Genomic DNA, 22,842 nt, shown 5'->3' with positions numbered 1-22,842 from the left:
GTTATTTTTTGGTGCCAAATAACAACATTACATGAATGTTCTCTGTTGGTTCCTATTTGGAACCAAAATTAAGCTTCCTAGAATGTTGAAGGCTTTATTGTGACAAGCTAAGGAGAATATAGATTGTTTCCTATACAGAACGTTTAAACCATATATGGTTATTTTTAGGTTTTGATTTGATATCCATTAACTAACTTTCCAAAAGTGCTGAAGGGAGGTTTTTGTGTAAATCTAAAGAGAACCGACACAGAACGTTCATCAGGGTTGTAGGTTTTATTTTTCTTACCATAATCTAACCTTCCCAGAACAATGTATACAGAAAATTAAATATATAAAATTTAGTGCTGAGCAACGATTAATCGCGATGAATCGCATCTAAAATAAAAGTTTGTGTTTACATAATATGTGTGTGTATAATTATTTTGTATATATAAAAATACACACATATGCATGTATATATTTAAGAAAAATGTGTTAAAATATTTTTATTTATATATAATATAAATTATGTATAAAAATATATATATATATAGTATATACAGTACATGCAAATAGTTTTTAAACATATACACGCATATGTGTGTGTGTGTGTGTGTGTGTGTACAGCATATATATATATATATATATAGATATATATATATATATATATATATATATATATATATATATATATATATTTATGTATATGTACACAAAATTATTATACACAGTATACACATATATTGTGCAAACACAAACATTTATTTTGGATGCGATTAATCGCGATGAATCGTTGCCCAGCACTAATAAAATTGCATCCATATCTATTTAAGACCCCTGAAATAGAAGACTTTCTTATCTAGGAATTTGCAATGAACGTCACAGGGGAAAGATCTTGAACAGCACTGCTATGGAAAAGTATTAGGATATGTCAAAATCCATCAACAGTTCTGCAGGTTTTGAATCAGATAGAAATGGAATATGTCACTCTCTTATATCAACCCATTTCCAAGATATTTTCCCATTTAATATATGAATATTCTACAGGATCACTCTGCTTAGGAACAACACAATTCAAAGCTTCTTGGCAGAGATGTAAGTGAAAGTGAAATACAGCTTCCTCTTTTTTATATGCAGGTTGATGACGAGTCCAAATCTCCCTGGTGATTTATTAGATGGCCGACATCAATATCTGGGTCCGTTCCCGTTGCCCCGGAGTGGCACTTTTATGAGCTTGGCATCAGAACATTGGAAATGCGATAAAAAGGGACAGACAAACGATGTAAACCCATCGTAGTCGCTTCAAAACACTGGCTTTTCTGGAAAGAGAGGCACCAAACTTGGCATCACTCCACGTTTGTCTCGATCAAATCCCACAGCAGCGCTCTTCTGTTCCCGTTCATTGCAGTGTACTTAGCCTTGGGAATCTTTCCCATTATCTGGAATATTCATTGGGGAACCTCATACTGTTCTGCCATTCTAAGATAGATGAATGCCATGGAGCAGAATGAATGCCAGGATAGCGGATGTTTATTGTGATTTAAATGTGTTTCATGAATGCAAGAACACTTTCACAAATGCTAATGTGGTCTAGACGGGTCATCCAAAATACAGTTCCCTTTCATGTCGGTCACTCCAACGTTCGTCGGAGGGATCCGACAGAAATGGAATCTTCTCAGAGAGACCAATCTACTTTGAGAGAAACTAAACGAGCCAATGCACATTGGCATGCAATAATTGCGCCAGCTGCTTCTATCATGCAGTGTGGGTATATAATGAGCAGAAGGTGCAACGCATCTTTGCATTTCGCTTCGGAGCCGAACTGATACATGTTCTGTTCCAGCAGTCTTACTTCTAAAGAAGAGACAACTTTTCGACTGTTCTTTTTGGAAAAAGCTCTCACCTTCACGTTGCGTGTCACGATGCACTACAGCAAGATCACCTCAGAAAAAAATCCCAGCTGTTTTCACAGCTCTGGGCGTGGCGGTTCGGTTGAGTGCCTCAGTGGATTGCACTATTTCCCGCTGTTGGCCGCGGACATCCCACTTTGCGCTTCAGCACTAGAGAGAGCAAATTTTCCTAAAAGATCTTACACGAGTTTCCACTCGTGTGTTTCTGGATGCAGTCCTTCCCTGTCCTCATGTGACAGCCACGATCACTGTCACACATGCCTGGGCTTAAGCATGCTGAAATTGCGTTCGTGGGTGGTTCATGTTCTCTCAGAAGAACATGAGCACATCGGCACTTTGTTTGCCTTCTCTTTCTCGCAAGGGCTAGAGCGTTCAACTCACCGTGTGCCGTCGAGCTGCCGGTGAGCGGGTTGTCACGGCAACCCAGCACGTCGTGTGGTGCTCTAGATGCGTGGTCGAGACTCGGGTACCTCACACGAGGTGGAGTCCTTTTGCATATTCCCCGATCTAGTTCCTCTTCTGGTGGCCACCAGAAAAGGGCTACTTTGGCTAATAGCACTGGTGATCTGAGGATTACAGTGAGCATTCTCCGACGAGACCAACTCCTCGGGCCCCTCACTCCTCTAGCGCATCACAAGCTTGTTGAGACTATGTTCGTGGGTGGTTCATGTTCTCTCAGGAGAACATGGCCACGCCGGTGTGTTGTTCGTCTTGCCTTTCTCGTAAGGGCATGAGCGTTCAGCGCACCATGTGCCATCGAGTTTGACGGCCACATTCACGGTCTCGCATGCCTGGCAGCTTACGGATGGGATTGCTTGTCCTTCTCATGGGGGACCTAGCGTTTCATTCGGGGCTCCAACTGAGGACAGATATCGACCGCTGCATCGGAGAGAGGGCTGTTATACTTTGGAAATGATGATGCTAATCTTCCCATTAGAGTGGTGTGTGCTCATGCTGAGTCAGATTCAGACTTGACAGCCATGCTTTCCCGGGCTGCTCTGGGGGCGCAGCACAACACGTAAATCGCCTTGCCCGCCTCCGTGCTGTTTTCCCGGATGAACATGAAGAACTTTGGCAGTATGGAAGCATGTTGGCGCCAATATGGCAAGCCAAACATGCCTAAATCTGCAGAAAAAGTATTTTCTCTCTCACTACCCTCGGTGGTGGGGTGGCAGTGCTATGCGCAGGTCGCCTCTACCCTCTACCCCTGTGATGGCCACCTTGAAACTATGGAAGGCCAAAACACGCAGGAGGCTAGTTCTGAGCCGGGGTTGAGCTGCGCATGTTGACTGAGATTAAGTCAAAGCGTTGGCCCTCGGCCAGGGATGTCCACCCTGGTGGTCCAGAAGCGCTCCCTGGCTAAACCTTGCAGAGGTGCAAGATATCACCAAGTGTGCCTTCTCGATGCTCTCATCCCACAAGGTGGCCTTTTTGGCGACACTGTCGAGGACTGGGCCCAGCAGTTCTCCGCAGTTCAGAAGCAGGCTGAGGCAATCAAGAGCTTGCCCCCTTTGTGCTTCAAGTCTTGAAGTGCTTTCCCCTCAGTCTGCTCGTCGCCAAGGGCGTCGTTCCCCTGCAAAAAAAAAAAAAAGGGGACTCCGCCACAGCCAGCTCTACTGCGACGTTGAGCCTCGCAGGGAAATGACGCCGTTCGTTTCAGCCGCCGAGCGGTCAGTGAAAAATCACCTCTGAGGCGGGTGCAGAACTTAACAATTTTTTTCAGTCTCTGGCGGCTCAGCCAGCGGTACCCACACCTTCAATAAAGAGCAGTTTCTGAAATCTCTGGGTGCCACAAGGGTGGGGACGACAGCATGCGCCGCCATGCCTCGGTGCTCTCGTCCCCTCTCCCCAAGAGGACCAGAATGGCAGCTTGTGACGCTATGCCTCGCAGCTCTCGTTCCCCTCTTGGCAACAGGGTGAGAATGACAGTGCACAACGCTATTCCTCGTCACTCTCGTTCCCCTCTTCACAAGAAGACGAGGTCAACAGTGTGCGCCGTTACGAAACCTCGCCACTCTCATCCCCTTCGTCAATCGCCAGTGGACAGCAGCATGCGGTTCGAGAACGCAGTCAAGCCTTCCCATGCATTCTCTGTCCTCCCATGGAGCCAGGTGAGTGTTGCACCACACACCCAGACCCCACTCCGAGCCGCCTCAGTGCCACAATCTACCATTCAAAATGCTCTCGCAGAAACGCATTTTCGAATGCATCCGTACCCAAGACTGGGTTGCAGTGATCAACCTGAAGGACGCATACTTTCACGTCTCGATTCTTCCTCGACACAGGCCCTTCCTGCACTTTGCTTTTGAGGGTCGGGCGTATCAGTATAAAGTCCTTCCCTTCGGGCACCTCAGCCTGTTGGGACTTCGGGTCAACTGGAACAAGAGCAAACTCTCCCTTGCGCAGAGGATCTCTTATCTCAGTATGGAGCTGGACTCTGTCAACCAGACAGCGCGCCTCACCTAGGAGTGCGGCCAGTCGGTGTTGAACTGCTTGAATTCATTCAGATGCAGGACAAAAAAGGACGCTGAGGTAAAATATGATTTTCTTATTATAAATTATGATTTCTTTATCTTTGTTTTGCAAATCAATTTGTGTGAAACATGAAAAAGAATAATGACACTGACAGATTCAGTGACTGATTCGTTAATTTGATTCAAACAAACTAACTCAGGATTCTTTTTGACCATTTTACACGTTCATTCAATGCAGAAAACAAGTCAGATAAGAAATGCATTGAAATTTTTTATCTTACACTGAAGTCAGATGATTTTATACACTGACATGACCGAAACAGACTTGCTACAGAGTGTTACATAGATGGTATGATGGATATGTAATTTCCTGCTGTACTGTACTACATCAGATTAACCCGCTACACCTTGAAAGGAAGTCCAAAATCGGAACCTTTCCGGCCTTTCGAGTTGAGTTAATGCGATTGATCTGTCAACTAATGTTAACTGACCAATTAGGATCTTCGGAAGCATGTCACCAAGTGGCAAGACTCGCAGTAAATTGACACGGACAGGCCCTGCAGACACCAATTATAATTAAATCCCTCTTAACCATGGGTTTCAATCCCAACCCGTCTTGGAAAATGCACAATGCATGCCGACAATGTATGCAGTATGAATCACCAAAGCGGATACAGCCTGTGTTTTCCCTATACAGCATGCCGTGAAATCCTTGAAATGTAATCCAGCCCATTGTTCACGGGTCTCTCTCTTTGTCTATTCACCAACACTGGCGTTCTTCCGAGTCGAGATATTTTTAAGTGTGTTGGTATGTCATCATTGTTAAACCTGTGCATATCCCCGTCACTAATTTCAGCCCTATAACATATCCCTTTGGGCAGTTTTAAAAATGAAATTCCAGTTACTCCAATGCAAAGTTTAATTAACCTTGAAATGAAATACCTTTACTTCTTATCCACCCCGACACATTTACATTTGTATGTATCTAAAGCGATTTACTGTCCAGTACATTCAAGCTGTACATTTTATCAGTGTTTGCAAGCCTGTGACCCTGGCAATGCATATGTGCTGTTCTGTGATGAAGTTGATGGAAAATACTGCAGAATTCTGTGCAATGGATTTAAACTCGGTGAAATGTGTTCAACAGTAGTAAAATAGCTGAAATATACACACCTGTGAGAGACTATCAATTAAATCCTCTATAAAAAAAAATATAAAATTATATTTTATTATTATAACTCTTATGATTATTATTGATAGCAATAATAATAACAATAATAATAATTATTATTATTAGTAGTAGTAGTAGTAATAAATATGTATTAGTAGTTATTAAATAATAATAATTCTTCTTCTTATTATTATTATTATTATTATTAAAAACTCTAAATCGCCTCATGTGTTTTACAGCTTTTATTATGATTATGATTATGATGATGGTGATTAAAAATAATAATAATAAAATAATTTAATAATTATTTGTAATTATTATTAAATAATAATAATAATAAAAGCTGTAAGCCAGTAAAAGTTGTAGTTGTTGTTGTTGTTATAATTATTAAATGTCATTGTGTATTGAAAATTGTTACCTTGTATATTGGCGTTGTATTATAAAGCAATAAGCACAGTGATTTTGTCATGATTAAGGGGCCGTTTACACAACACCATTTAAAAAAAAAAGCGTTTTGGCCATTCATTCACACGACAACTGAAAACACAAACTTTTAAAAACAGGTATCAAAGTTCAAGTTTTTGAAAACGTTAGCGTCATCGTCTCTGTGTGAACTACAAAAACATGAATTTGTGAAAACAGTGGCACCATGTGTATTACGTGTTTGGTCTATAGACGTGTAGTGTTTCTTTACAAAGTGACATCGCCACCTACTGGCCTGGCATGAATAATACAGTGATTTTTTGTCGTTTTATGTGAAGGGAATTTGTTTTGACAATGCCGTCATCTGAACATGAAAAACACAATGAACTTTTCTATTCTTAGTACATAGTTGCCATGTAAACGTGCCCTGAAAGGTTAAGATTTTCTAATCATGACCAAGAACCTGCCTTAGCAAAATCACTGTCAAATGTTTTGTCAGTTAATTAAAAAAATGTCACATCTATAATGGTTATCCATTTAATATTACTGAATAAACCAATATAGCTACAGTGGGTTAGACATACAATATTAATTTTAAGGGTCAGCTCAGGTAAGATTCTGCATGTTGAGTTTTTACGCTGCATGTTCTTAGCTGGAAGCTTGCCTCAAATTTAAGTGGCGCTGACAGTACAAGCTCAAAGGAGATAAAAGTGAACAGACCCGATAAAGTAAAACCAGGTTTAGAAGGAGGACTCTGACATTTCTCCAGGCCATTACTGTTATTCACATCCATAAAGCCGGATGTCACTCTTAAGTTCCGGAGACGATGTCTAACAGACTGTAGTGGCTTGACCTGGATCTAATTCCTAATCTTGTACCGTCAGAAATGACCACTGTAATCCAGGGCAAACCTCAAGGCGCAAGGATTTTCTCAAAGCAGACCTTTTTCGATCCAAGTTCCCTTGAAGTACTGATGAGATTTTTTTACATATAACAAATAGACATAACAACCATACAAAGCATGTACCAACTACAATACATAAATTAATTTTTTTGTTTCATAAATCATTGTAATCACTTATAAATCCACTCTGAGAAATATTCACTGGAGTACAAATTGTGACAGTTGCCCCACTCTCTCCTATTTAAAAATGAAATTAAGTGTAATTCTGAATTATTTATCTAATGTATATTTACCGACATGGGACAAAGACTCTTGTGGCTTGTGCCTTGTTTATATCAGTCAAAATGGAGTGACCTACAAATGCCTGATTTTTGACTTCACGGTTTTTCTTTCTGGGCATAAAAGTGAGACAAATGTGTTTATATCAACATATTTTCTGATTTGTTACAAACCAACACTAAACCCTAAACCGTGCCTGCCGTCGCTGGAAGAGGGTGAACAGAACACCATTTTGATGAACAGCCTCTGGTAATTGGCTCTTTGGAGATTGTTGACGCCTCGTCTTTTCATCACGGTGCTTCAACAGCCATCAGAGACACTCAGCGAAGTAGCCTAAATGTTTGAGATTGAAGACACTTCCCGTCATTAGGGGGTAATTTGTGCTACATGAATGTAGAGAGGTCTGTTTAAACGAAACACGAAAATGAGAATTTCATTCAACATGCAATCAGACGCTCGGAAGAAGGTGGATTCAGGGTGGAGATCGCAAAGGAGATGATGTGCACTGCAAAAACTGATTTTCTCACTCAGGATTTTTTTTCCAGTACAAATATCTAAACATTCTTAAATCAAGATACATTTACTTGATAAGCAAAATTAATAACATTTTGTGGAAAACAAGATATCTCCCAATAGGGTAAGAAAAAGCATCAACACTTAATTTTGATATTAAAGGAATAGTTTGCCCAAAAATGAAAATTATCCCATAATTTACTCACCCTCAAGACATGCTACATTTGATGTAGATCACTTTCTTCTTTCAGTCAAACACAATCGGAGTTATATTAAATAATATATCGGCTCTTCCAAGCTTTATAATGGCATTGAATAGAGTCTGAGATTTTGAAGCCCAAAAAGCGCATCCATCCATCATAAAAGTAATCAATACAACTCCAGTGATGGGTTTTTGTCAGAAAAATATCCATATTTATAACTTTATTTTGGGCTTCAAAATAACAGGCTCTACTCAGTCCCATTGTAAATCTTGGAAGAGCCAGGATATTTTTTTTTTATATAAATCCGATTGTGTTTGGCTGAAAGAAGAAAGTCATATACACCTAGGATGGCTTGAGGGTGAGTAAATTATGGGATAATTTTAATTTTGGGTGAAAACTATTCCATTAAAATAAAAAGTGAACCTTTTCTCAAGTGAATATATCTTGATTTGAAAAACAAGACAAAACTGAGTAAGAAAATAGTTTGCCAAATGTGAAGAATTGAGAGAAAAAATCTTATACACAAACAATGTCTAAACAATGAAAGTCAATAGAGTCAAGTGTTGTTTTTGGTCCCTATTGACCTTCACTGCATGGGCAAAAACAATCATCAAGCTATATTTTATGTTTTGCAGAAGAAAAAAGTTTTTTACAAAGTACATTTGAGGAACAACATGAGGGTAACATGATATGAGATTTTTCATTTTGTGGGTGAACGATCCCCTTAAGCTTCTTGCATTGGATCAATGAGCAAGTGTTTGTGTAATAAATCTGTGAGGAACATACTCCAACATATAAGCGCTATATAGTAGTAGATGGACCACTGACAGAGCTAATAAGCATATCTGTGTGATGGTAGCGAATTGAGGAGATTAAGCCCCAAAAATTAGAGTTAATCTGCTTGGTGAATGAGGCTGGCGAGAGAACCGACTAGATTTCACTTACACACATTGATCTCGCTCTAATCCCTCAAAAAAGCCCATTTCCCACTGATTGTATCACTGCGGCCCAGTCCACACTGACATTTCTGTTATTTCAGTTTGTTCATGGTTGTGTTATGGTGTGCCTTGATCCAATTAATCTCAGTTTATGGGTAGTTTCTACTCAGAAACACTTAAACATTGCTTACATACTGGTGTGTGTGTGTATATATATATATATATATATATATATATATATATATATATATATATATATATATATATATATATATATATATATTCAAACCAAAAATTATTCAGACACCTTACTGGGTGCAGGACACTACAGTTCATTTATGTAAATTAGGATTGCAAGGTGTCTGAAAATGTTTTGGTTTGACTGTATATATAACCTATTTAAAAACAGCTTGACACTAATCTAACTACTTTAAATGATGAGTAGGCACTGCTATAAAGTTCTCTCAATCTAATTCTAAAAAAGTTGTTCTCTAGTGAATGGTCAATGCTCCATCAATACAAATTTCCAATGGCAGCTGTTTGCGCGAGGTTACTCTTAAAAGAGTGTGTGGGTTTTGGCTGCTCCTCAGTTTTGAGTATATTAGACACCAGCCTCATAAAGAACTCTAGTTATTGCCCATCTTGGCACTTCAAGGATGAACGGCAAAAATCTATCAGTATCATGAATGACAAAATATTGATCTAGGCAATCATTTTTAGGTTAATTCATGTCTATTCCCTGGCCAGAGCAATGGCCTGAAATATGGCTTCATTCCAGGACCGCTAAATCTAAAAATTACACATGGAGTGTCAGAACTTACAAGGTCAACCTTGAGATCCGGGCTAAACTCTGGCAAGCTTGAGTGATCCGGCTGCAGAAGCTAAATCGTAACTTCAAGGTTGTAATTAAAATTGCAGGGCAATTCTACGTGCCACTCAGCAAGCCTCTCTATCATACGGCCTTACAAAAAACTCAATATCCGCGGTGTGAGCCGGCGCGAATCCAATAAGATGCCCCTACAGTTACTCATTTATGTATATTGGTAAGATGGCGTAACCAATCAAGATATCACATCGTCTTAAATGGCCTTGCGTTTGCGTGTTATGTTGATTTGTGGCTTTGAGGGAAAGTTGTTTGCAAGGGCCAGCAATTAATCTCTATTGAATATGTAACAAAGGTGAAACATTGCGAGGCTGCGGGCAGAGAAACTAAGATCTTTCATCATCCTCTTGTCTCCCATCTTAAGACGGTGAAGCTCCGGTATCTTCATCACTACAGGCACAAATTATCCACTTCAATTCTGCTCTCAAAACTTTGTGATGCACAGAGCCCAGCATCTCTTCAACTTTCTTCAATAAGCCACAGTCTAGACTTTCCATTCACCATGCTGACCTAGAAAACAGTCGAGCAAACTGTGCCTCAACAAAGGCAATTTGTTACGACGTAGTCTGTAGGCTTTGCACACTACTTATATTTACACACTGTAACAATGTCAGACAAGATCATCAGGGCAATCTATCTTCGTTGAGGCAACTCGCATCAAGGTGCATGGGGTTGTTTTCTACAAATGCAGAATAGTGGTAGTGTATGAACAAAAAGGAAAGACTATATTTCTGCACAGTAAAAATATTAGTGATTCATCGTCGGCCAATATTGGATTTGTCATTGTGGATGCTCACTTCCCTACTTTTACATTGACATAACCTTTGCTGTCTTTACCATTCATTTAAAGTGGAACTTCATAATTTTTCAACCCGCTTTGTATAAATGAACAACGTTTAAACTATATCTGTGTTACCTAGACCAAAAAAATCAGGTTTATTTGTCAGCAAAAGTACTTCAGGGCTTCAGCATTTTTGTATCCCTGCCCACGGACAGTCAGGAGTGCGTTTCCCGAACAACGGCGTAACTCGCTGCTTAACTACAATAGTACGATGCATCGTTGAAGAAATCAACTAACTAGTCACGACTGTTTCCCGAAACTGTATTGTCGCAAAGTGGTCGTTCAACCATGTTGGTTTATGACGTCACGCATGTGGTGGAGTAATAACTACTCTTAATGAATCTGTTTGAGATCGAATTAACGCTGTTTTGCTATAAATTAAAGACATGGCATCTGAGGACTATTTCTCATTTTTCTCAGTTATTTTGCTTTATTTCCAGATTCAATCATAGGCTCGTTCTTACATAGTCGAGCACATTCACACATGCGCACTCTTCAAAAACACTGCTTTAACCCTCTGGGGACCACAAACGCGCCCGCGCGTTTTGCTCGTTTTTTTTTTTATAGCAATGAAAATAAACACTAAATGCTCTGTTAATTTTGATCTTTCATTTTCGTGTAATACATCAATCGATCCTGTTCAGTTTCTATTTTTTTTCTGTATACTCACAATAAAAATAAAGTGTTTTGCTTTTTGACAAATAAAGAAAAATTAACATGATGCGATTTCTGCCTTCTCTCTGTCAGTAAACTCCCATTTGAAACGCATTCGAAAATGATCTATAACTCCGCGAAAATTCAGTCAAACAGGCAAACAGACCCACGGGCATAAAGCTTGAGATCGCATCTTTTAAATGAAGTCATTTATATAAAAAACAAATATTATCAGCTTCTGTAATCTGTATAAAAAGAGAGCGACTCCTGTCAAGCTCATTACGAGCTAATTCATTGTAATGTGACCACGCCCCGGAGAGCGCGTGCTATTCAAACGCAAATTCTGAGAACTATTTCAGAGCTGTGAAACGCCCACATCAGCTGTAAACAAAGCGCGTCGCGACTCCTCGCGAGTGAGACATTATAGCCTACCTTATGGAGAAAAGATTCCTCAGAACAGTGCTGATGAGGAGCAATATCTCCTGAAATGAGGAGCAGATCCCGCTGAGGAGTGAGGTAGGCTGTTTTCTTTTCTCAAGTGTGGAATAACGTTATGGAATAACGTTAGTGTAGGCCTATGTAAACCGCAAAAAGATGAATCGCATTTCTATAATATGACTTGCCTTTCTGTGAGATGAATGAAGGGGACATATTTGTAAAGACTGTTTAGCCTAAATATGAATCGCGCATCTGTGTGTGAAAGAATAAACTGCTTTGCTATAGCCAACTGAGATGAGTAAAAATCGACTGGAATATGTTGAAATAAAATGTATTTGTATAAGCAACATATTAAACTGCAAAAAAAAAAAACTATTTTTGTCAAAAATAAATTCATAGACTAAGATGTTAGATGTTCCAATGTTGGCTATATTCAAACTAATGAATACATATGATAAAATGTAGGCCTATAATCTTTTTTTTTTTTTTTTTTTTTTTTTTTACAAAGAAAGAGTACACTTGAAATATTGTTGAAATTGTAATTATTGTTGTAATTGTAACATTTTTAATAAAATACCAAAACATATTTACAAGAGAGATGTAAGCGAAATCTTAAATGGTCAATATAAGTCTTCTTCTAAATACATCTTTTGTCCTTGCATTGTGGCTCAGTCAGTGTCACACCTGAATGAATGGCTCATTAGGCAGAGTCATTATGCAGAGTGGGTGGGACACTGTAATCTAAGGTGTAAACTACTCCTCCCCCTCGCATATTGGCTTTCCAAGCAAAACCTGTTTTACACCATTTAAATCAATGTATTTTTTTTTTGTGAACGATAAAGCAAGACTATTTTCACATAATTTTGAAGCTAGAACTCAAAGGGACAACATCCATTAGTCAAAAGTCTTGTGGACACATATTTAATATGTGTTTTGTGGTCTTAATTCAGCAACTTTCATTTAAATTTTTTCCAATAACCACGCATAAACATTATTCTCTTAAAAATACAAACATCTACATACACCTTGCTTGCATATTATGGTAGCCCTGTTTGTGCTATATAGAGTGAATTTACACCTTTGCCATTAACATGTTTATAAATAACTGAAAAAAGCACAAATGTCAAGGCATGTCAGAACATCTCAAGGACCCCAAAAACAGCTTGGTCCCCAGAGGGTTAAATCTCTTGACAAACTAAAATACGTAAATGACATTTGTATGTATTCTAAATAAAAGACACAGGTTGTCCTGAATGTCATCTTGCTTATTTTGCTCAAAATAATGATTTATTGAGTCCACATGTCATGAAAACTAGAAACTTTGCTTCTAACCACAGGTGGAGAGCTGTCGTTCCAACCACACAGCTTTGCGATGCTGTTTGCGAATGTTCGTTAGAACGATGGTTTCGGGAAACACTGATCGTTGAACTATGCTGATAGCGACGGAACTTGCGAACACAGTTGGCTAACGATGCTTTTGGGAAACGCACCCCAGATCGGAAGAGGGTTATTAACAAAACAGTTCATGTAAGGATAGGTTTATCACTGAAACTTGTATCATATGTTGTCTACTCTTTAAACAGCATTATGGTAAAAATGGAAGACTTTCTTACCTGACACATTGTGTTTGTGGTCATTCGGTTTGAAATGTTGACAAGAAAACACGAGGTTAATTTGATTTTTCGTTGCAGCGTTCTCTCCGTATTTACGATTCTTTGCGACCTTTAGCTGCTGCCTACAACGTGCTGGATCCTTCACTGGAAACCGAAAGTAACTAAAAGTTTACTCTTTGAATTCTTGCACCAGAGAACAATACAAGCCGACACCATAATGACTAAAAGTTTGCTAAGAAGTATTTCCTACTAAAGCAAGGCGGTATTTGACCCTGGTAAACATATCAATAGTGAATGTGAAGCTGACGTCACGCCGTGTTGAGTTCTGGGTAACTGTGTTGTTTAAACGTCACATTGGGAGGATCACTCTGCCTTTCTGCTAGTGAGTTTAAAGCAGTATTTAGATTTTCTGACGTGATTGTGAAAAATGCCGCCACCGTAGGTCATTCCTGTTGCGTCGAGAATAGCCACAGTAATTCACATCATCAGTCAGGGACAAAACTGAACAATGTAATAAATGTTTTCGAAGCAGGTTGTGGAGGTGACGGGAAGACACCGGTAGCAAATCTAGTAATAATGTCACTTTTATACCCACAGCCTAACACTTAATGAAATATCACACTGCTGAATGTTTTTGATAGTTTTATATTTTGTTTGGTTTGATAATTAATATTAACTTTGCGAGTATGACTCTCTGCGAGTAAGGTATTTAGCAGAACTCGCACGCAGCCACTACAAAACTGTTCAGGTTCAGTGTGTTGGTGTCTTTCCGCTGAATGTGTGTCCCACAATCTCTGATTGAAAGTGAAAATTTACAATGACAACAATAAAACTTCTGTGACATTTAAGCGTTTCCAACAAAGAAATGGATCGACTTCTGCTAGCTTGTTGAACACATATTTTATTTGGACATTTCTACCATATGATGGCTGAAGCAGCAGCGAGCGCCCAGCACGTGAGACTGTTTTCATGGTAACCTGGTGCTTTATGCATAGAATTCTGCAAAACTATGGTGAAAACATAAAATTATCATGCAGTGCGATAAAATAGCTTATCTTCCCCACAAGCAATACTATGAAGAATGTGACTAAACAAAAGGTAAGCAGGTATCGGTATTAATTTCAGTATAAGAAGCAGAGGGCGATCTTCCCCAAATAGTGCCGCCGCCCCAGCATGCAACACATTCTCACAATAGCAGACTGGTGAGAGTGGCTTTGGACGGCACCATGCCCAGTGCATTATGGGTGTTGAAGTTTTTCTAACTGTTTGGCAAAAGGGAAGACAACAACAGGATTTTTCTCTGTTTCCTCTAATCAGGTAGCACCGATAAAAAAAATAAAAAATAAAAACTTCATCGTTCTACTGTATAGGCAGACTTTCAGTTTTATTGAAAGTCCATTTTGCCAGCAGTGATAATGTAATAATGTGTAACACTTAGCAAATCTCAAAATGCACATCCATTTTTCATACTGTACATTATAATGTTGTGCTTCTTAAACTCACTTTTAGCATTTAAAATTATATATGGTATAGAACTTTCATAATCTGACATTAACCGTTTATCGCCATAACATAAAAAATATTTCAGCTTGTCGGTACTGGTCAGGATTGTATGATAAATATTTTTATCTGGGTGCAGTTTTTGGGTGCAAGTATTTACATAAAGGAATTGGGTGTGATTAAATAAACTTTTTGTCAAGTGAAAATATGTTAAAATGTAAAAAAATATTAAAATAAAATAAAAATTGTGAAATTTTCTGTCTCCAGCCTGTTTTCATTAATTTGGCCTTTACTGACAAAATGGTGTATGCAATTATCTCATCCTTACAAAACGAATAATCTCAAAAGCTTTGTATAACGCAAAAGAAGCCATTTTCAAACATAATTTTGTGCATATCACAAATTTTGTATGTTACGCATCCCAGATATCCCCAAATCCTCGAAAAATGAAGAGAATAATGAGATGATTGAACACGGTACACAAGATTCCTTTCTATGCAAATTAAGCTAGTTATAGATGCATTGGTTTGTATCCGCACTTTTACGGAATTAATGTTATGCTATTACTTAAAGAACATAAAAATCGAGCAGACCTCAGCTTCACACAAATGAGCAGCAACACAAGAAATGCCCTTTATTCTTGTTATTGAGAAATGTCTTTGTGTTACTTGGAAAGATCAACAATGGAGAGGAGACCATTGAAAAGATGACAAGGAAATGTCCAATTTGCACACACACACATTTGATTTAGCCTGCTTTTATGCAGCTCATAAACGGATGGATTTCTTTGTGGTGTAAAAGCTTTGTATATCATTCCGATTTCCCGCATCATGACATTTTCTGCATTCACCATGAGAAATGTGATAAAAACCCATTAATATTATAGCAATTCAACTCAGCGCCAGTCAGAACAGGCAATAAACTGTAACAGAAATGCATTTTTGTTTGACAAAACATGAGCTAATTTTGCCTCTAGCAATGACTGATAATACAATTGCACACCCCGTCACCAAAGTTAGTCAAAATTTCAAAAGCTGCTTTATTTGAATGGCAGGCATGTCAGAGCAAGAAGCCATTATTTTGAATTGCGTTCTTACCGTTTTCTGTTTTGCATCTTAAGCCTGTGGAAAAATAATCAAAAGTCTCACTTCTGAGAATATCTGACAGGAAATATCAAGGGACTATGTAAAACATGAGCAACAGATGTAAATTACTAGAGACTATTGTATTCTATTATATTAAGGAATACTGGTAGTGCTAAGTAGATGATATAATTAAAAAAGTATCTTTGAACCTTTACAGTTACTGTTTTAATTCATTCTATTGCCTGTAATTTGATTTTTCATTCTTTATTTTACTAGAAAATATTTACTTGAACTATTGAAAAACTGTGATTGAAAAACCGTCATTATTATTGAAAAAAAACTAATGGTTTATTTGGGAAATATTTGAAGTATGTATGAATGTGATGAAGTGATGTATTGAATTTTTTATTGATTTAATTTGTTCATATGTGTGTTGATTTTTAAAGACAGTTTCTTGAATATCATATTAATTTTTGTTGATTTAGAGGTTGATGTAGAGGTTATTGGAGTATATTTCACAAAGCAAAAAAAAAAAAAACATTCTTTACTTAAAAATTTCACGTTTAATTCAATGTGTTACTTGCCAATTCATTGTAATTATTTGTGAAATTTACTAGAAATTTCTAAGTGAAAATTGTTTCTACACTATTTTTTTTTTCAGGTGTTGCAAAATTTTCCATAAAATGATATCTGCTAAGCCTCTGTGGTTAGCAAAGTGTTTTTTTTTTTAAGATTACCAACCGAAAGTCCTATAAAAAAATCTAACATTTGGATCCAAACTTATTCTAATCAGTATTTTGGAGTTGGCTCTCTTGACAGCGCAACCCTGGAGAAGCCACAGTATTTGTTTAGCAGATCCCGAGGGAAACGCTCATTAATATTTTACCTGCGTCCCAGGAAAATCCTCCAGTGACAGTTGTAAAATCTCCCTTGGATCCCATCCGTGAGCAAGCTTTCTGTCAGCGAATCAACAAGGCTCACTTTCTGCAATCCTTCAATAAAAGCATGTTTATATCATATGTCCGCTTCACATTGTTTTCGTCTCCCAAGGAAGGTTTCTTAGTCATTTTAGGGCAATCTCGCATCCTCCTCAGGGCATGACTTCAGCTCTTTTTATTGACGATTCTCAGTGTTGTTAAATGCCACAACCTCATTGGACTGTTTCTAAAGCTTTCAATCTATTTCTCATTCTTGAAATGTCTTTCTGGAGAGAAATCAGCGGATAATAGTAACGATCACGTCTTTCCGAGTGCTTGCGTGTCACGATTTTTCTCCTAGACGAATTCCATTGACTAATTACCAGTGTCGGTGCTTCCTCATGTGTCTGGAAGATCAAAAACAGAGCCATGTGGAAGGAAATGCTTTGCTGGCGAAGATGAAAGCTGACTGTAGTCTAGTTATTAGTCTGTCATGCCAGGTTACGCTGTTTGCGCCCTTTCGTCTGACATGTTTGTTATTTGAGTCCTGAGTGACGGGGATGGGTTGGACGAAGCTCTGGATTGCAAGTCTGAAGACTGGATGAAATGACGCAGGCAGTGATTTGTGTCGTTCTCACGCTGTGCACCGCTTCGATCAGTTTGCGGTTTGTTTCTGAACCCCTACGGCTCAGTCACTCAAAGATTGCAACTACTAATCAGTCCCAACATGACCCTCGCTGCCTCGCATGGTCATTTATTGTGAAGGTTCTCGTCATTTTTTGTGTCTTTTGGCTGTTGACATTCGTCATTTCTTGTGGCTTTGTATGACAATGTATTGTGGTGGCCTAGGCTGCATTTTCCAAAAGCATTGTAAGCCTAAGTAGATCATAGAGACTGTTGGTGCCAAAAATCGGTCATTTCAGACTAACAGAGTCTGACAAAACTGACCAAAAATGGAGGCTTCCATCCACTACCCTTGTTACTTGCTTTGAGCAAGATAAAATGGATGAGCAAAATTATTAATCACAAAATATTGATTGAAATAAATTTTCATATAGCTGCTAGCTGACAGTGAATTATATCTGGCAAGTATGAAAAATAATTGCTCAGCTACTTTTAACTTGATATTTATATATATATATATATATATATATATATATATATATATATATATTATTTTTATTTTTTTATATATATTATTTTTTTTGCAGCAACTCCATAGAAGGATCGTTTTCGGTTCTCCAAAGAACATGTAACAAACTTTAGAATAGTCTAAAGAACCATTTAGAACCTTTTGTGCAATGGAAAAAGTTCCATGATAAGGTTCCTCTAGGATGCCAAGAGTCATTATCTTTAAGATCTTAAAATGTGCCGTACAGCGAGAATATAATAAAATATTAATTATTTTTAAATATAAATATAAAGAATATATACATAAAAACAATAAACCTTGCCTTATGGTGTCTTGCGTTATAGTGCATTAAAATCTTGCATTATATTGATTTTTCCATAATTAAGGGGGCTTTTATTTTGTATAATCTTTCATTTTTCTCACTTACCTCACTAGCAATTTTTTTCCCCATTGTTTTGAGGTTTCATTATAATCTATTAAATATAATCATATTTATAATTATATTTATAATATGATTTTATTTTACTTTACAGTACTACTTATTCAAGATACACTCTCTGAAAACAAATCTTATTTTCCAACACAATTTTGCAAGTAAATTTAGCGTTTTAAGAAAGCTTTAATATTTACCTGGTAACAAGACAAAAATACTGATTTGAAAATGATTTGTTCCAGTGATTTTGTCTCTGTCTCCTATCAAGGGCAAACATGCTGGCACTGAGCAGCATCTGACATTCACCTCTGCATTCTTCCCCTTTCGTTCTATTTTCCCCTGACGCTGAGCTACTGGAAGCGCTCCAGTTTTTCTTTTTCTTTTTTTATTCGCTTCCTCCTCAGGACCTGTGACTCAGACAACCATCTCCAAGGTCGGCCCGCTTTTGCTGTAAATTAGTCTATACAACAATACAACCGGTCAAGAGAACAACGGTTGTTATAATCTCGGGTCATTGGCTCAATGGAACGGTCACACAAACAAAATAAAATTCAGAATAAAGTTTGTCATGTTAAACATCTGAATCAACGCAACGCATTCTTTATTCTTGACATTTTTTAATACCTGCCAGATTGGCCTTAACAAGAAAGTGTTCTGTCGAAAAGGAAAAGAAACAGAATATTAAAAAGGTTACTTGGAAAATCCAATCTTTAAGGACTGTTATTTCATAGTTTTATGCTAATTTTGAGATGTTGCATTGGAAATGATTGACGGTAATTCAAGATCAAGATGCAAATAACATTTCTAACAGGTGCATAAAAACTTTTTATATACTCTAATTTGCATAAACCAAGGAGGAAACACATTAAAAGTGTATTAAAAAGTGCCATCTTCCCCAAATACCAACAACTTCTATTTCTATTTTGCGCCAAAAAAATTTTTTAACACAGGATGAATGCAACATTATTAGCAAATTATTTTTTGTAATATTCAGATTTTTTATACAAATTAAATATAACCTTGTGAAACTTTTACATATAAACTAAGAACTTGAAACCAAGAAACTAAGATAAGTTATACCTTTTTATAACAAGCCACTTTTGATTTTGATTTTGAAGAATCATTCATGTTCCGTATCACATGGAAACTTCATCCCGAGACATTTAAATGGTTTGTACGACATTTTTACGAAAGTCAAGATATTGTATAACTTGGGTCGTGCAAAACATATAACCTAAACCCAAGCATAAAATCACAGATGTTATTATATTACTATTATTATGAAAATTAGTATAATCTTCCAGTTGAATATATTATATGATTTTGCCATAGGAATGAATTGTTGCAAATTGTCATGTTAGTAACTTAATGGCACAGGACAATTTACAGACTGAAAGTTTATACTAACATGAACAACCCCAAGTATGTTTTAATAAGCACCATTAATTATATGTTTCATTTATTGATACTAGATTACTACAGATCCCGCTCTTAAATCAAATTGCTACAAAGCCAATTTGCAACTTTAATTTCATGCTCCAAATATCAGTATGAATCACTGATATCTTACTCATTATCAGCCCACAGTGATATCTTTTCCGCAATGAGCACCCCGCCCACGTCCCGTTCGAATTACCCAATTACGTTTAATTTGGCAATCTCTTTGAAATTCTTGCAAAAACATTCCCGTCCATGGTTTCAGACATCTGTGTTAAGCTATCGGACATGGTTCAGTGCTTTTCAAAAGCATGACTGACTGCGTTTGGGTCTCTCTTGGATTGATCTGCTTAATGTTTTATTGTGTGTTTTGCCACCGATGTTGCTTCAGCACAATAAAACAAAAAGGCGTAGACTAAACACAGCTTTCACCGGTACAAAACACAGCTTTGAAGTTGAGTAGAAACATGGCTTTTAAGTTGAGAAGGAACCCCCCTTTGAACCCACCTCACACGTTTGCTCCCTCAGGAGCTCGGGCGCTTATTTACTTTGTTTACGCTGCGCTCGCTCACCATCTTTCGGCTTCCCTTTCAATTTTTAATGCTATAGACAATAGGCGTTTCTCCTCTGGAGTGATGCAATTGCCTGTTCACACAGGAGTGAGATACTTCTCGAGCCAAAAATGTAGATGACAAAAACACAGCCAAAAATGGAAGATTGTGGGAATTTGGGAAAGGATATCCATTACCTGAACTGTGATGCAAACGATTTAGAGGCCTTGTAAGGTTCAAAGTTGTGTTTTGCTTGACAGTGCTGTAAAATGTAACATGTAAAGCAGTGAATTTAAGAGCAAGCAGAAGGCTCTGCCAAACGGTTGGATCAGCAATGAAATGAATGGCCAAAACGGTAAGGGCTAATCCTACTCTGTCTAGCGCCCACTTACTTGCCTTCCAGCAAATGAGGTGGGCGTATGTTATATCACTTATTTAATATTCATGAGGTCAGCAGATAAAGTTTAAAATGCGTCCCATCTAATTTTTAAATCATTATATACACATACACATATACATCTGTGAAAAAGAAGCACCCTTTAAAATTATTTTAAAATAGTACTTATTACGGTTATTATAACATACGTACTTAGCATACTTAAATGCAAACTGAATGTGATGTTTTCGGACACTTAATTTAATGTTAATGGCTAAACTAGTACTTAAGGATATCTTAATTATTTCAGTTGTTTATTTTTAATATATTATTACAATATTATTATTGTATTTTTCGGACTTCATGATTAGTGTCCGAATGTACTGAGAAGCAATTGTGGTTAACTAAAATGTACTTTAATGTAATTTCTATTGAAACTTGAATGTCATGTATTTAAATATATTTGTAATTACACAATTGTAATAATGGAGCAATTTAGTACATATTAACGTTAAATGTAATATCGAATAAGTTCAGATTATAACCAAGTATACTTTACATGTGTTTTAGTATGTTAGTAAACATATCAAAATAAGTGCACTTATTTATTTATTTTTTTAAGATTTTTATGTAATCATTTAGGAAGTAGTTTAAAGTAAAACCTTTAATTTGACATTATTACAAAGTATATCAAGAAACAGTCATGAAAGTGTCCTCTCTTTAAGTACACTTAAGTGACTTTTTATTTCATAAATATCATATTATCTGCAAGTATTTTTTTTATATGTATACTTTAAAATAAGATTTGAAGTACACAACTGTGTATTCAACACAATTCAAAACGTTAGCCTTGTATGAAAACCTTCCAAGATGAAAATACCTCTAGCAACGGTTCTATATACAGAAGCCAAAGCTGGAAATAAGAAAACTGTCAGTAATCGCGCAAACGCTGACAGCTGCCAAGAATCCATCATCAACTGAACGTATGAAGAAAAGGCCATCAGCACATCTGACGCACCCAACTCCCAACCAGCCCGTCAGCGCCAAACCAATAGACAGTTGTGGGTCAAAATTTTGACCTTTCGTCTTCTCCCATAGGGCAGATTGTTGACACTTTTCTTGCAATCCAAGCAAAAAACACAACACATACTGTACTGATAAATTCATGTCAATCTTAAAACAAGAGGAAATGTGTTGCTGCAACAAGAAATGGCATTTTGCACAAAAAAAACTTCCTTAAAGTAATGAATTTCTAAGTCAAATGGGATATTCATGGAAAATAAGGTAAAACGGGACCAGATTTTATCCATCAGGAATTGATTCGTTTGTAAAGTTGCCTTTACGTACCAAAATGAAGCCAGTTAAAAATTTGAATGGTTTTGGTGGCATTAGCTGAAAGGAAAAGTTGTTCTAGAGACGGAAAACGTTGAAAAACCTGCACAAATATCAAGAACGTGTATGGAGAAAGAAAATAGGGTTCGTTTAGATGTCATGTTGACTTTAAAGTGTTACGTGACATTTTTGTATCAAGTTTTAACTGTAAAAGCAAAGTCGATAAACATCCATCCAGCCTGTTCTTCCTAAACCAAACACTTGCCTGAGCAAAACAAACCTTGGCAAAGCATAAGCTGGACATATGTTCTTAGCGCCTGCTTAATCTTGCCTTTGTGAAGCAAGACCTCAAGCGGTCTTTCAAGCCGCTCACCCACCCTCGAGCACTTCGAATTAATATTCCACTGGCCATATTTCCATTTGTTAGGGCACAAAATCTCTGACTACCCACACAGCTCGAGGGACTCTGGGAGAGCTGAAAAGGTCAAATCCCATACGTGAGAAGCAATGAATACTTCACAATATGGGGGAAAAAAAATCTACTAGACTGCTTCAATTTAATAATAGCAAATATATATTCCATTGTTGATACCACAGTTTAGAAACTGTGAAAAATGAACTTGCAATCCATGAATTAAAATGAGCCTATTATTAACAAGACTATTTGGTGTTGTTTTCCAGTAAAAATAACTAAACATCATTTAAACAAGATTCAGTACCTGTTTTTCAAAGAAGTATCTTCTGTTCACCAAGACTGCATTTGTTTAATCAAAATTGAAGTAAAAACAGTCATTATGTGAAATATTACTACAAAAAATAAATAAATAATATATATATATATATATATATATATATA

General features: G+C 37.2%; 1 protein-coding gene across 2 annotated transcripts in view; it reads right to left on the bottom strand.

Moving 5' to 3' along the window:
* Positions 1-22,842, bottom strand: part of grm7 (glutamate metabotropic receptor 7) — a 217,327-nt gene that overhangs the window by 111,309 nt on the left and 83,176 nt on the right. The window lies entirely within an intron of this gene.

Source organism: Squalius cephalus (assembly GCF_949319135.1).
Source record: "Squalius cephalus genome assembly, chromosome: 13".
Lineage (NCBI taxonomy): Eukaryota > Metazoa > Chordata > Actinopteri > Cypriniformes > Leuciscidae > Squalius > Squalius cephalus.
The sequence above is the reverse complement of the archived record's forward strand: the minus strand, read 5'-3'. Positions and strand labels throughout refer to the sequence as shown.